Below are 12,977 nucleotides of genomic sequence, written 5' to 3' on the forward strand. Positions count from 1 at the left end.
TTAATACTAAAACTAGTAGTGGATAACATTGAAAAAGTTGCATTCAATGCCTCGGTCAGCAAAAACATGAAGAAAAAATGGAGGTTCGGCCGTCGCTCAGAAATAGAGGCAAACGATTGGTTTAATCCGACGAAGGTGATGTTACTCTTGCTACTATTGCAAAGATGATTAAAAATTTGAATGGCCAAAAAGACACCAACACAGCAACTGCTGCATCAGCGTTCACTTCACCTAAAAATCAACCAAGTATGAACTCAGATCCCTCTCTTACTAGAAATTACTCCTGGATCATGGATTCAGGTGCATCTGAACATATGTCATGTTTTCACAATAACTTGAAAGATATAAAAAATAAAAGTGAAAATAGAACGTGACTATAGCTGATGGCACCTCCATTAAAGTTGTTGGAGTTGGGAAAACATGTTTTTTTGAAAAAGAATTAAAGACTCTTTATATGCCTAATCTGGCATCTGATCTACTCTCTGTTTCTAAGATTACACTTAATCTAAATTGCAATGTTATCTTTTCTCATACCAATGTGATGTTTCAGGATAGGTTGATGAATATGACTATTGGTGAAGGAAAAGAAGAGAATGGAGTGTATGTGATTGATCAAAATAATAATGTTGCTATGACTGCTAGCTCGGGATTTGATTCTCACTTATGGCATTGCAGACTTGGCCACCCGTCCAGTAGAATTTCGTCGTTAATTTTTCCTCAAGAAACTTTTGATTTACGTGTGTGTGAAATTTGTCAATATGCTAAAATGACTTGTCCTCCTTTTGTTTTGTCCAAAATTGTTGCTAGTGAACTATTTGAATTGGTGCATGCTGATGTTTGGCGTCCTACCCCAGTAACATCATATAATAGTTTTAAATATTAATTATCATTTATTGATGATTTCTCTAAGGTAACCTGGTTATATCTTCTCAATTCCAAGGATCAAGTTATTGAAAAAATTGTGATTGACTACAATATGGTGCGAAGTCAATACAATGTTGGTATTAAGACCCTAAGAACCGACAATGGGATTGAGTTTAAAAGCAGTTTTTTTTGAAAATTTTGAGAATTTGAGTGACATGATGCATCAATATTCATGTGTAAAAACTCCGCAACAAAACGGAGTAGACGAGAGGAAAAATTGTCATATTCTTGAAATTACAGAATTACAGGTTCCTTACTTTTTTAGTCTTGTATGCCTAAATAGTTTGGAGAGAGACGATTATGACTGCTTGATACCAAATTAACTGAACTCCTAGCTGCATGTTAAGAGGAAAATCACCTCTTCACATCCTTACAGGACACAAGATTAGTATCGATCACTTGAAATTGTTCGGAAGCATTGTATATGTTATGGTCGACAAAACTGAACGAGACAAACAAAGCCCTAAAGCTCGCAAATGTGAATTTATGAGATATTCAGTCAACAAAAAAGAGTATAGATGTTACAATCCTTGTGACCAGCGCATGTATATTTTTAGAAATGTCAAATTTGATGAGTCACTGCTATATTTCAAAAATCACCATCATCAAGAAAGACGATAGGGGAACTATTCTGCCAAACATTACCATTTATGATCATTTAGTTGCCATTTCTACCAACCAAGGTAATCATAATGCATAGAAGAAGCTCAAGTGCAGACCTTGATTTAAAAACTTGGGAGCTCATGAAGTTGGAAGGGGCACAACTGAAGTCACTGAGCCTAGAAGATCACAAAGAACCATTCAACCTCCTAGGCACTTGAAAGATATGTGACATATAGGCAATTATGCCATTCTATCGAAAAATCAATGTGATGTTTAAATTTTTTCAGAAAACACTACGCCTTTTTGGCTATCATAAAAAGAGAATTAGAACCAAGATCTTATGAGGAGGCCAAAGATAATCCTCTTTGGATCAAACTATGCATGAAGAGCTTGATGCCTTAAACAAAAATCAAACATGGGAGATTACTCAATTGCCTGAAGGAAAACATGCAGTTCTTTGCAGATGGGTTTTTTAAAATCAAATACAACAGTGATAGAACAGTGGAAAGATAAAGGCCAGGCTGGTCGTAAAAGGGTATACTCAAACACAAAGAATGGATTATGAGGAAACATTTGGCCCGGTACCCAAGATGAATACAGTTCGAATATTTCTCTCGATTGCTTGCAATTATGATTGGTCACTATTTCAATTAGATGTAAAAAATGTCTTTCTTCAGGGAGACTTAGAAGAAGAAGTATATATGAAACTACATATTGGATGGACTCAAGAAAAGTCTACATCAGTCTGCAAGCTGCGAAAACGATATACGGACTTAAACAATCTCCTCGAGCACAACACTTGAAATTGAGCAAAGCACTTGAACAGTAGGATTCTATAGGAGTAAGGCTGACAACTCGTTATTTATTAGTAAGAAAGACAATGATATTACTTTGATACGTATCTATGTAGACGACATAATCATCACAAGTGGCAACACTTTCAAGATCATGGATGCAAAAGCACTACTTCAAAAGACCTTCGATATAAAGGATTTGGGAAAGTTAAAATATTTTTTGGGAATAGAAATTGCATAGTCAAAGAAAGGACTATCTATGTTGCAAAGAAAATATGTTACTGATCTACTCAAAGAAACTGGAAAGCTTGAACGTCGTCCTGTGTAGATACACCAGTGGTCAACAACAACAAAGAAGCCATTACTGAGAAACAGGAAACTCCAGAAATTTCAAGATATCAACGACTAGTAGGATAGCTTATATATCTCACAGTCACGATACCGACATCACCTACACAGTAAATCTTGTTAGCCAACATATGCATGATCCGACTCAGGAACATTGGGACATGGTTGAACGGATTCTCAAATATTTGAAGAAGTCTCCCGACCAAGGATTATTATATAAACGAAATGGCCATGTCAACATTAGAGCATATTCTGATGCAGATTGGGGAGGAAGCAGGAATCAAAAATACACTACTAGTTATTGTATTTGTGTAGGCGATAACCTAGTATCTTGGCAAAGTAAGAAACAACGAGCCACTTCTAGGTCAGTGAAGAAGCGGAATACAGGGAGATTGCCACTACAACTAGTGAAGTTACTTGGATTCATACTCTTTTATCTGAAATGGATAGAATTCAGTTCTCCAACACCAATGCATTGTGACAATCAAGCTGCTATTCATATTGCAGCAAATGCCGTGTTCCATGAAAAGACAAAACATATAGAAATTGACTGTTACTTCATACAAGAAAATGTTCAGAACAGCGAAATCAGTACTCCCTTCACATCAAGTTCAAAACAACTTGCAGATGGATTAACCAAAGCAATATCAAGAAAAGAGTTAAATGAAGCCATTAACAAGTAGGGCTGCTATGACTTGTATGCCCCACTTGAGGGGGTGATGAGAAGTCAACGTTTCAGCATCACACATACAAATTTGTCAATAATTTCTTATCTTTTTAGTATTTGCTTTTGTTGCTATATTTTTCTCTTATAGCCATTTGTATAGCCATTGAGGCGGAAAAACCTTCCTTCTTGGCCTTCCTCCAAAGTCTTCCTCCAGTGCTATGTATACTCAATGTAATCTCTAAAGAAAAATGATGAGAAAATAGAGCAAGGCTGCGTGATGCTCATATCGTGGACGTAGGATGACAAATCTGAACCACGTAAATCTGTGTTCATTGTCTTCTTTCTATTTTCTCAAAAGTTATCAAGAGCACCAATCTCCTACTCTTCCATTTTTTGGAGTTCAAATGAGGGACACCAATTGCAAAACAACAAAAGAACAAGGACCAACAAAAGATTAAATGGTGAAAGAAGAAGAAGAAGAAGAAGATACGTACCAAGGACATCGAGGGTGATGAGATGGGCATGAGAGGTCTCCTTCCAATCGGTGCAGGCAAGGGTCAAGGTCGTATGCTGAGACTTGGGAATTGCAATAGGGGAATGCTCGAGGATCTTGAAGGGATCCACGGCTTCTTGAGGAATCATCATGTCCACAGCCTACTGTAGGGAAGCAGGGTGCTCGCCGTCTGCGGCAGGAATGCCACCCCCACCACCAATGATGCGATTAACAACACCAAGAAAGATGCCCTCTTCATCTGCCCGTTACCACCCATCTTCTGCTGCCAAGCAATCAGAAGCACTTAAGAGACATAGCAAAAACGAGACCTGATAGTTTAACTTGTCCAATATGTGCAGAAACACGAAACTGATGCTTCCCCGGAAGCTCGGTCGAGGTATTTATAGGGGGAGATGGAAATGGTGGGGGTTCATCTGTCTAGACTAGTCCTGGGGAATCCCTGATTCCGTTGGTCTCTCTAATGGCGACCAACAGAAACCAGAAACCAGTCAAGAAGAATGTGGAAGGAAGGAGATCGATCTAGAGATTTCCAGTGTCGGTACTGGAAAGGACTCTATCCCCATTACCTGCTCTGAGTAACGGCCACACTCTAGAGAGTCAGGATCTGATTCAGAGCAATCTGGAAATAAAATTTTTGGGTATTGTTGACAAGGTCATGGCAGTTTAGTCGCGAACATTTTCTAAAATTTAGAAAGGTATCGAGAAATGAACATCAAATCGTATTGTATTATTTTGGTATGTCAACAAAACTTGCAAAAGTTCTTCAAAGGATTTATAAAAACAAACAATTTCACGGTTTAGAATGTCTGGAATTTTATACTATAGAATTTCAATCAGTTGTACAATTAAATTAAAGATCCCCATCGCCTCCAGCATATGGCATTGATTTACTGCTTTCTTTTTTAACTTATATGGGATTTGCATATTTGTTTCGTCTCATCGCCACTAATAATTCAAACATTTTGCTTGTTTAAAAACCCACTTAATTTCTTTTATTATTGACTAGAAATTCAACAATTCCAGGAGCAGTCTTAGGTGATGTTTGGGTAACCAAACAAGTGGCTAAAGATTGTTTTTTTCTTTTGGTCATTAGACATGAAATTATAAGACATGTAAAGATTGTCCTATCATTATTATCTGCTTTTCTATTATGCCATGAATAATCGATAGACGTCTGGTGAAGCCCAAAATTTCTAAAATATAGGAGAACTCGATGTCACAACGAAACTAAAACAAAATATATGAAATCCATGTATCATAATCAACATAAAGGGAGAAATATATTCAGAAAAGATTTTAATATTTTGCCCATTAGTTTACCTTGTTTTAAAAGAGAAACCAAAATTATACCGATGAAAAAAGTATTAGAGTTGCGAAACAACTGATTTAATATCAATCATGTTTTAGTTTAAGTTATGATTCTATTATCAAAATTTTGATGTTACAAGAGACGTTCACTTTTTTATTATTAAAAACATTATTTAACTAAAAAAAAACTAACTTAATATCTCTCTGGTCAAATTGATCTTAAGATCATATCTATAACTTTAAATTATAAAAAGTTATTTGGATGATTAATTTTATAGCTCTTGTTTTTGTCTCTTACCCAAGTGGTCTGGTTTTACCAACTTTCATAATGATTAACTAAATGTTCTCCACAAATTCCATTTTTCTCTCTGTCTATGATCTCCCTCTCTCTCTCTGTTCCTAAGCAAAATTAGTGCTGGTTTTTTTTTTCATAAATCCAACCGTATAGATGGAAGCACAAACCTTAGCACTTATACTCGAGAGAGTGATGCAAGTGGGATGCATACACTAAACATTATAATAAAATTTATCTGTCTCAGCCATTTTGGATCATAAATCTAATTTTCACGAGAATAAATCTTGAAAGATGTTACATCTATTCCTATATTTTCATACATTTTGCATCCATTTGTATGATCGAGTTTACAAGATAAAAAGCTTAAAAGATTTTTGGCATCCATGGAAGGCATATTAAATATCCTAAAGAGTAATGCTGCCATCCACTTTTAACCACAAAAAAAACAAATGCTTTTCACGTGATAAATTGTATGATTGATCAAGTTGGCTCACAGTGTTCCTCATAATCTTCATATTTAATTTGTTGGTCATTGTATAACTGGAGCCCTATATGCTGCCTTGTATTTTTTAGAACAACAGCATATCTGGCTTTTTATTTATGCGTTTTGATTTTTTTGCTATTTTACTCTTATTTTTAAATATGTGTAACTTGTTGTGTGTACATGGGCCAAAAACCGTTGTTACAAATATCGTTCTCAGAAAAATTTCAGCGAGGGTTTTGTCGAGTCTTTTCTAGCAAATGTCGACAATTTTTTAAAAAGTTAAAAATTAAGAAAAATATGAAAACTAACAAAAAAAATAAAAATTTCTGGGGAAAGTCGCAATAAAATTTCTTATGAGATTTTTGAAATTCTCGTTATATCTGTGACATTAGTGGTCAAGCTGAACCTTCATGTCGTGATATCTTATCATCATTTTTCAGTTTTACGGGAGAACGCAAAACAAACAAAATTCGCCGGTAAATGGTGTTGTCTTGATCAGCTTGAGACGGGCACAAGACAAGTTCAGACAACTCAAAGAAGGTCGATGAACTGGAGTTGGCTCATTTCCCATGCTTAATTGCTGCATCTGGGCGAGAGTTTGTCTGTTCACATATATCATTAATTCCTTATCACTTTGTCTGTTCCTGATGGCTGGCTGAGTCTGACTGAATACTTTTCCATTACTAAGAACGGACAACAAGTGAACATTGATAATTGAGATGTTGATTGATAGATACAGCAGAAAAGGTACATTAGAAAAGTTTTGAGAATCATGTGGTGCGCCAGAGGAAATCTCAATGCTCAAGACAGAAAGTTGACACCGGGAAAATTGGAAGCAGGAACAGTTGTGCTATCCCCTAGGAGATAAGTTTTTAAGGACTATCATTTAAGAATTGGAAGCAGGAACAGTTGTGCATGAGTGCCAAAACTCACACCCAAAAAACTGATGAAAAATGATGGTGAGATAGTTCTCATTTACCATTAAGCTGGTGATTGTTTCGAAAATCCGACTTGTGGGCTGCTAAAACTGTAGAACTGAAAATTTTGGGGAGGATCCCCTTTATATTTAAGTCGCTCCTTAAGTCCGTAGCAATCCCAGATTGCATAATAATGTTGTGTTGTGGACCATATATCATTGGATATATTCACGATCATAACCCATTTAGAAAAGACTGCCATTCACATTATTGAAGGTTTAATCTTCAAGCATGAGTCCTTATTCATGTAAACATAAATGACAATAAACTCTTTCAAGACATGAAAGAACTTTTGTGTTTGAAAATAATAAATAAATAAATAAATATACATATATATATGAAAGCGAAATATTTGACTATGTTTTAATTTAGAACATGTGATCATTATGTAGAGTTTGAGTTGTTGGGTCAGTGCAAGGAACATGCATACTCCAAAAGAAAAAAAAAAGATATTTCTGAAATTCTAGAAAAAAAAAAGTCCTTTTGAGTCTTTTCACTTTTGCCGATTTCTTTTTTCTTTTTTTTTGCCCATACAAAAGAATTTTTTGCTATTCAAGCTAGAATGAACTACTACCAGTTTTGCATTCTTTTCATGCACTATGACCAGTATTGCATTATTTTGAAGCTGCTGAGCTAAGAATGACTGAGCGTCCAAAGTAAAAGCAGTAATGTTATGGAGAACCTGTATGGCCCCAAATCCCTCTTCCCATTAGTTTCATTATCAATACGTCTCATTATCTTATTGTTCGCCAAAACTGGTGGCAGGACCAAAAATTTTTAGTAGAAGAACATTAACTCATGATACGCTTAACCCAGCACATGTTTGCAAACAACCAATTTATATAAATAAATAGTTTTCGTGAAAATATGTGGGCAACTTCACCCAGAAGTCGACATGTGCTTCTACCACCAGTGAAGTTGAGTACCAAAACTGGTTTATTCCAATTCAGAATTAAAATTTAAATATTTTGTTCAGAAAAATTAGGCAACGACAAAAGAAAAAAGGTTGAAAAAGAAAAACATGAAAAGGTGTATCAATTCTAGGAAAGTCTCAGATTTTTGTTTCTCACTAAGCGTTGATTGAGGGCAGAGTTGGGTGACTCACGATATTAGCAACATAGCTTGGAACTGCATCCCCAACTTCATTCGTGACTGTAAATTTATCATGATCTTAAACCAAAGATAAAACTACTTTTTCTGTAAATTTTCGCACTCAGTTTCTTTTAATTCAATTGGTCCTTATCCTTGGGGATGAATTTCTGCTGGTCAACCAAACTATTGGTTCAATACTTAGATTCATATAACTTGGCAAGCATAGACGAAAGTTAAACGTCCACTATGGAAACCATGACGAAGTGTCGATTGAATCGGCAGCAGCATCATTCAAATTTTGTAGCATGACTTTTTTGATTTTACTGAAACCAAAAGTAAAATTGATGTGCTGATATAATTTTGCAGTAGATCTGTTGCTGGGAAGGTAAACTCCTCAAATTAGATAACCAAGAACACCAAACCGAAGAAAATGCATAACAGTACAATGGTAGGAAGAATCGTGCATTAAATTAACTTCATCAAAAGACTCTGGAAGCAAAAAACGGATACCCAGTATCACCGGCCCACAAGCAACTGCAAGAATCACAATGGTAGCCTATTTTCAACAAAATTAGATAAAAAGTTCACTAATAATTTCAGGAAAAAAGAAGAAGTTTCACACTAATTTCACTAATTTCAGTAGTTGTGGTTTGCAGTAGATCTGTTGATGGCAAGGTAAACTCCTCAAATTAGTGAACCAAGAACACCAAACCGAAGAAAATGCATAACAGTGCAATGGTGCAGTCCAAATTAATGAATTGGTAGGAAGAATCGTGCATTAAATTAACTTCGTCAAACGACTCTGGAAGCAAAAAAAGGATACCCAGTAGCACCTGTCCACATGCAACTGCAAGAATCACAATGGCAGTTGGGAACCCAGTATTTGCAGTTGCATGTGGACAGGTGCTACTGGGTTAGCTTGGGAGATATGTCACAAAATAACTTCCTCATCTTCTTAAGCGAATGCAACATTCATGTATTTCCTTCTTCGTGGGCAGGACAGCATTGTGACTTGTCATCCCAACTTCGGCAAAAGCGGATGCAAAGCCTGAAACATGATAGAGTGGTAAAGAACTGGCTGTAGCAGAAGTTCTTCGGAAATCTTCCTATGGCCCTGTGCTTGCTATGAAAAGCACTCGTAGAAGTACCTAAAAAATCAGGAGGACTTCTCTGCCTTCATCACAATAATGTCATTCTCTTGTAATTTATCCATCAAGTGGCGTGTACGGGCGGAATCAGTTGCCACCTAACTGTTCCCTCCAAGTACAATGGTGGGTGGCCGCTGGTCTCCAAAATTATAGCAAAACTATATACATCAACCTTGTTATTATAGTGCTTCTTATCCCCAAGACGAAGTGTGACAGTGCTATAAAGCCTCGAAGGGGAAGCCAGAGAAAATAACCGAACCCATGGTGCACAATGAAAGAGAGTAAAAATCCTTAACAAGACCAATGGTACTGTTGGAGCCATCCATCGATATGTGCCAGTTTCTGCAGTCATCATTTCGGTCAGGTGCTATTGGGTATCACCTGGTCTCCAAAGGAGTGAGTTTCTGCAGTCATCATTTCGGTCAGGTGCTATTGGGTATCACCTGGTCTCCAAAGGAGTAAGGACACCCAGTAGCACCTGACCGAAATGATGACTGCAGAAACTGGCACATATCGACGGATGGCTCCCGAGGTACCATTGGTCTTGTTAAGGTTTTTTAGTCTCTTTCGTTGTGCACCATGGGTTCGCTTAGTTTCTCTGGCTTCCCCTTCGCAGCTTTATAGCACGGTCACACTTTGTCGAGGGGATAAGAAGCACTATAATAACAAGGTTGATGTATATGGTTTTGCTATAGTTTTGGAGACCAGCCGCCACCCACCATTGTACTTGGAGGGAGCAGTTATGTGGCAACTGATTCCCTCGGTACACGCCACTTGATGGATAAATTACAAGAGAATGACATTACTATGATGAAGCCAGAGAAGTCCTCCCGATTTTTTGGGTACTTCTACGAGTGCTTTTCATAGCAAGCACAGGGCCTTAGGAAGATTTCCGAAGAACTTCTGCTACAGCCGGTTCTTTGCCCGGATGAACACATTGAACAGCCAAAAGAAAAGAAAAAAAAAAACAAGTCCACATTGAACTGGGGAGAAACCAGCCGCCAGGTGCTACACAACAAGCTCCAGAGAAACCGAAGCATCCTGCAATGTACAGAGACAGAAGTCCGGGAAAAAAAAGTTATTTTGGCAATTAAATAAGCTTGGTTAAGTTATATGAGTGCAGTTGTTATGTTCAGTTGAAGCTTTACCACTCTATCATGTTTCAGGCTTTGCATCCGCTTTTGCCAAAGTTGTGATGACAAGCCACAATGCTGTCCTGCCCATACACGAAGAAGGAAGTACATGAAAGTTGCATTCGCTTAACAAGGAGGAACCCTATATTTACTAGGAACCCACTCTCTGCTGGGTGAATAGTTTTGGGGGTTTCATTTTTGCAACGGAGCCCCTCTCTTTGATGTCAATCTCCATCTCTCTCTTCGAAAGAAAGAAATGGTTGCTAGAAGAAGTCTAAGGTTTCTTTTTTTCCTCTTCAATTAGGGTGAGGACATTGGACTCCCTCAGCCCCGGTATTTATAGTCTTAAGCCATTATGACTAAATTAATAAGTGGAGATGCCATTGACGTTTTTATCATTTGCTTGCCAATTTGCACGTTAGATTTAGATGAAAATAACAAATATGGACGTGATTTAGACCATAGTCATAAAAATTGTGTGTGCGTGTGCGCGTGTGTGTGTTAATTTTAAATATCCATAAAACATAAAAACAAGTCTGTCATTTTAAACTTTAAAACAACACCTTTTTTGGAAAAAAGTCAAAATCAAAAAGATGTGTTTTAAGTGGTTTTTCATCTACTTTAATGACAAATTGCTTGTTTCCAATTTTTTTTATTTTATTTGTTGCTTATTCGTTTAGTTTTTTGATGTTGGGATTATTAGTTTCTTGCATTTTTAAATTTTCCCTAATTTTTATGTTGTGAAATAGCTTCTGATTTTTGTGCATTTTTTTTAAAAAGTCAATTTTTATCCAAGATAACTTTCCTGAGACAGCATCTAAATCCCAGTAGGGACACTCACTAGACGTCGGTGGCCCTACATGAGTTTATCTCTCTCTCTCTCTGTCTCTCTTGGCCATTGTCCACTGATATTTTTTATGTATAGTGGCTGCGTGAGATCAGTCTCTTTCTTCTCTTACTTTGTTATTTTTTCCTCCACACTGCTAACAGGGAATCCTTTTGAATGCTTTTCCCACTCTTAAGGGCTAGCGGATGGTACCTTTCCTAGATTTTCTTTTCGTTTGGAATTTCTAGGTTCTCCTCAGCATCGAGTTCATGTTTAGTGTATCTTCTTTTCACCATTTGGAATTTCGTCTTTACATTTTGTTCGGGTGGAGATGATGATGGTTTTGCCTTGTTTCATTGAGATAAATTCTGAATATTTCTTTTATATTCTTAGTATGATTGAGGTTGTTTTTCCACATAAACTTAAAAAGGCCCAAAATTTGTTAGATAACTCCCTGTTTTATCTAATATATTCACCAATATGCAATTTTTTCTTACAATTATGATTCGGAAAGTGACAACCAAATTTTAAATTACAGCAATAAGATGGACCTACATGATTCGGGATTTTTGTAGTGGTGCCAACTGCATTTGGTTTGGGTTAAGACGTTCCCAATTTGGAAAGGAGCAGATTCAGTGTCTTCAAAGTGAATGTGCACTAAAATTTGACCTCAATGAAGTGAATGTGCAATTGGTAGTGCAAATGCACCAAGTTTTGAGAGAACCTAATTATGCTTATGTTTGCAAGCGCTGTGATTAAAGAAAAAAAAAGAGGCCCACTAAATCATTAGTTATATGTTGGTCATGTCCTGCTCATTTATTAGTAGAAGTTTCATATTTCATGTTTTGATATTCAAGATAGAAGCAATTTTTCTCGTCTTACTTTTTGAATTTGGCACTACTTGAGTTCACATTGTCAAATTACTGCTTTTGATTAACCGATATTGGACATTGTTTCGACAAAAATAGTAGACCAAACAAAAATGACGGTGATGAGGATGCTGGTGGAAAACAAAGTTTGATTTGGCCAATTGTAGCTAATGGAGAAGGAAAAAGCCAAGCTAAATCAACGAGTGGAGGCATATTCATTGGATTGGACAAATGTCAAGTCCACCTTTGAGATCGTGATTCTGAGTCAGCTGGAAAACCTTGGGCTCTTATTCTTTCAAAGTTTGTCAACTATGCGAATAAGCACTTATTAGTCCGTTTGGTTATCTTAATTCTAATTGTCTGTGGGCAAGCATGCGATGTTTTTATTGTAAAATCAAGCATCTACTTCAAAGGAAAGGGATGTGAAATACGATTTCTATGGTTGCTTTAAGAAAAAATACAAATATACTTGTCAATACGCCATTAACTACGGTAGGTGCATACAATATTAAGTAATAATGGTTACCATGCCATGGGAGTCTTTAACTCTTAGGTTTTCCCAAACGAAGATTTACTTACATGAATTTAGTATTGTGAAGCTGTAAAAACAACAAACTTTTGTTCATTTGCTAGAATCGTCCTCTTTTGCCTATGCCCGATACCTCCTCACTTCAAAGATAAAAACTTCTTTTTCTGTAAAATTTGGCACTCACCTTTTATTAATTTGTTGGTCAATTGTTATTAATTTGTTGGCCAATTCTTATTAATTTGTTGTCCCCTTATGAACTGCTCTGGAGTTGGTGACTGAGGAAACAGTGAGAATCAGGTTGGTAGTTTAATCCCCACTGCCGTTTTTCTAAACATTACTACAATCGGATGTTCTGAGGTAATAAAGGAAGCGGAGGGAGTGTTTTCACAGCGAGCATCTATTAACACTCCCAAATGAAGCAAAAAAACAGAAGACAGACAAGAGTCGGCCGGACAGAGATGAATAG

General features: G+C 36.7%; 1 pseudogene; it reads right to left on the minus strand.

The window, feature by feature from the left end:
- LOC116260646 (uncharacterized) overlaps window positions 1-3,981 on the minus strand; it is a 22,213-nt pseudogene extending 18,232 nt beyond the window's left edge.
- Window positions 3,982-12,977: the final 8,996 nt, after the last annotated feature.

Source organism: Nymphaea colorata, chromosome 9, assembly GCF_008831285.2.
Source record: "Nymphaea colorata isolate Beijing-Zhang1983 chromosome 9, ASM883128v2, whole genome shotgun sequence".
Classification (NCBI taxonomy): domain Eukaryota; kingdom Viridiplantae; phylum Streptophyta; class Magnoliopsida; order Nymphaeales; family Nymphaeaceae; genus Nymphaea; species Nymphaea colorata.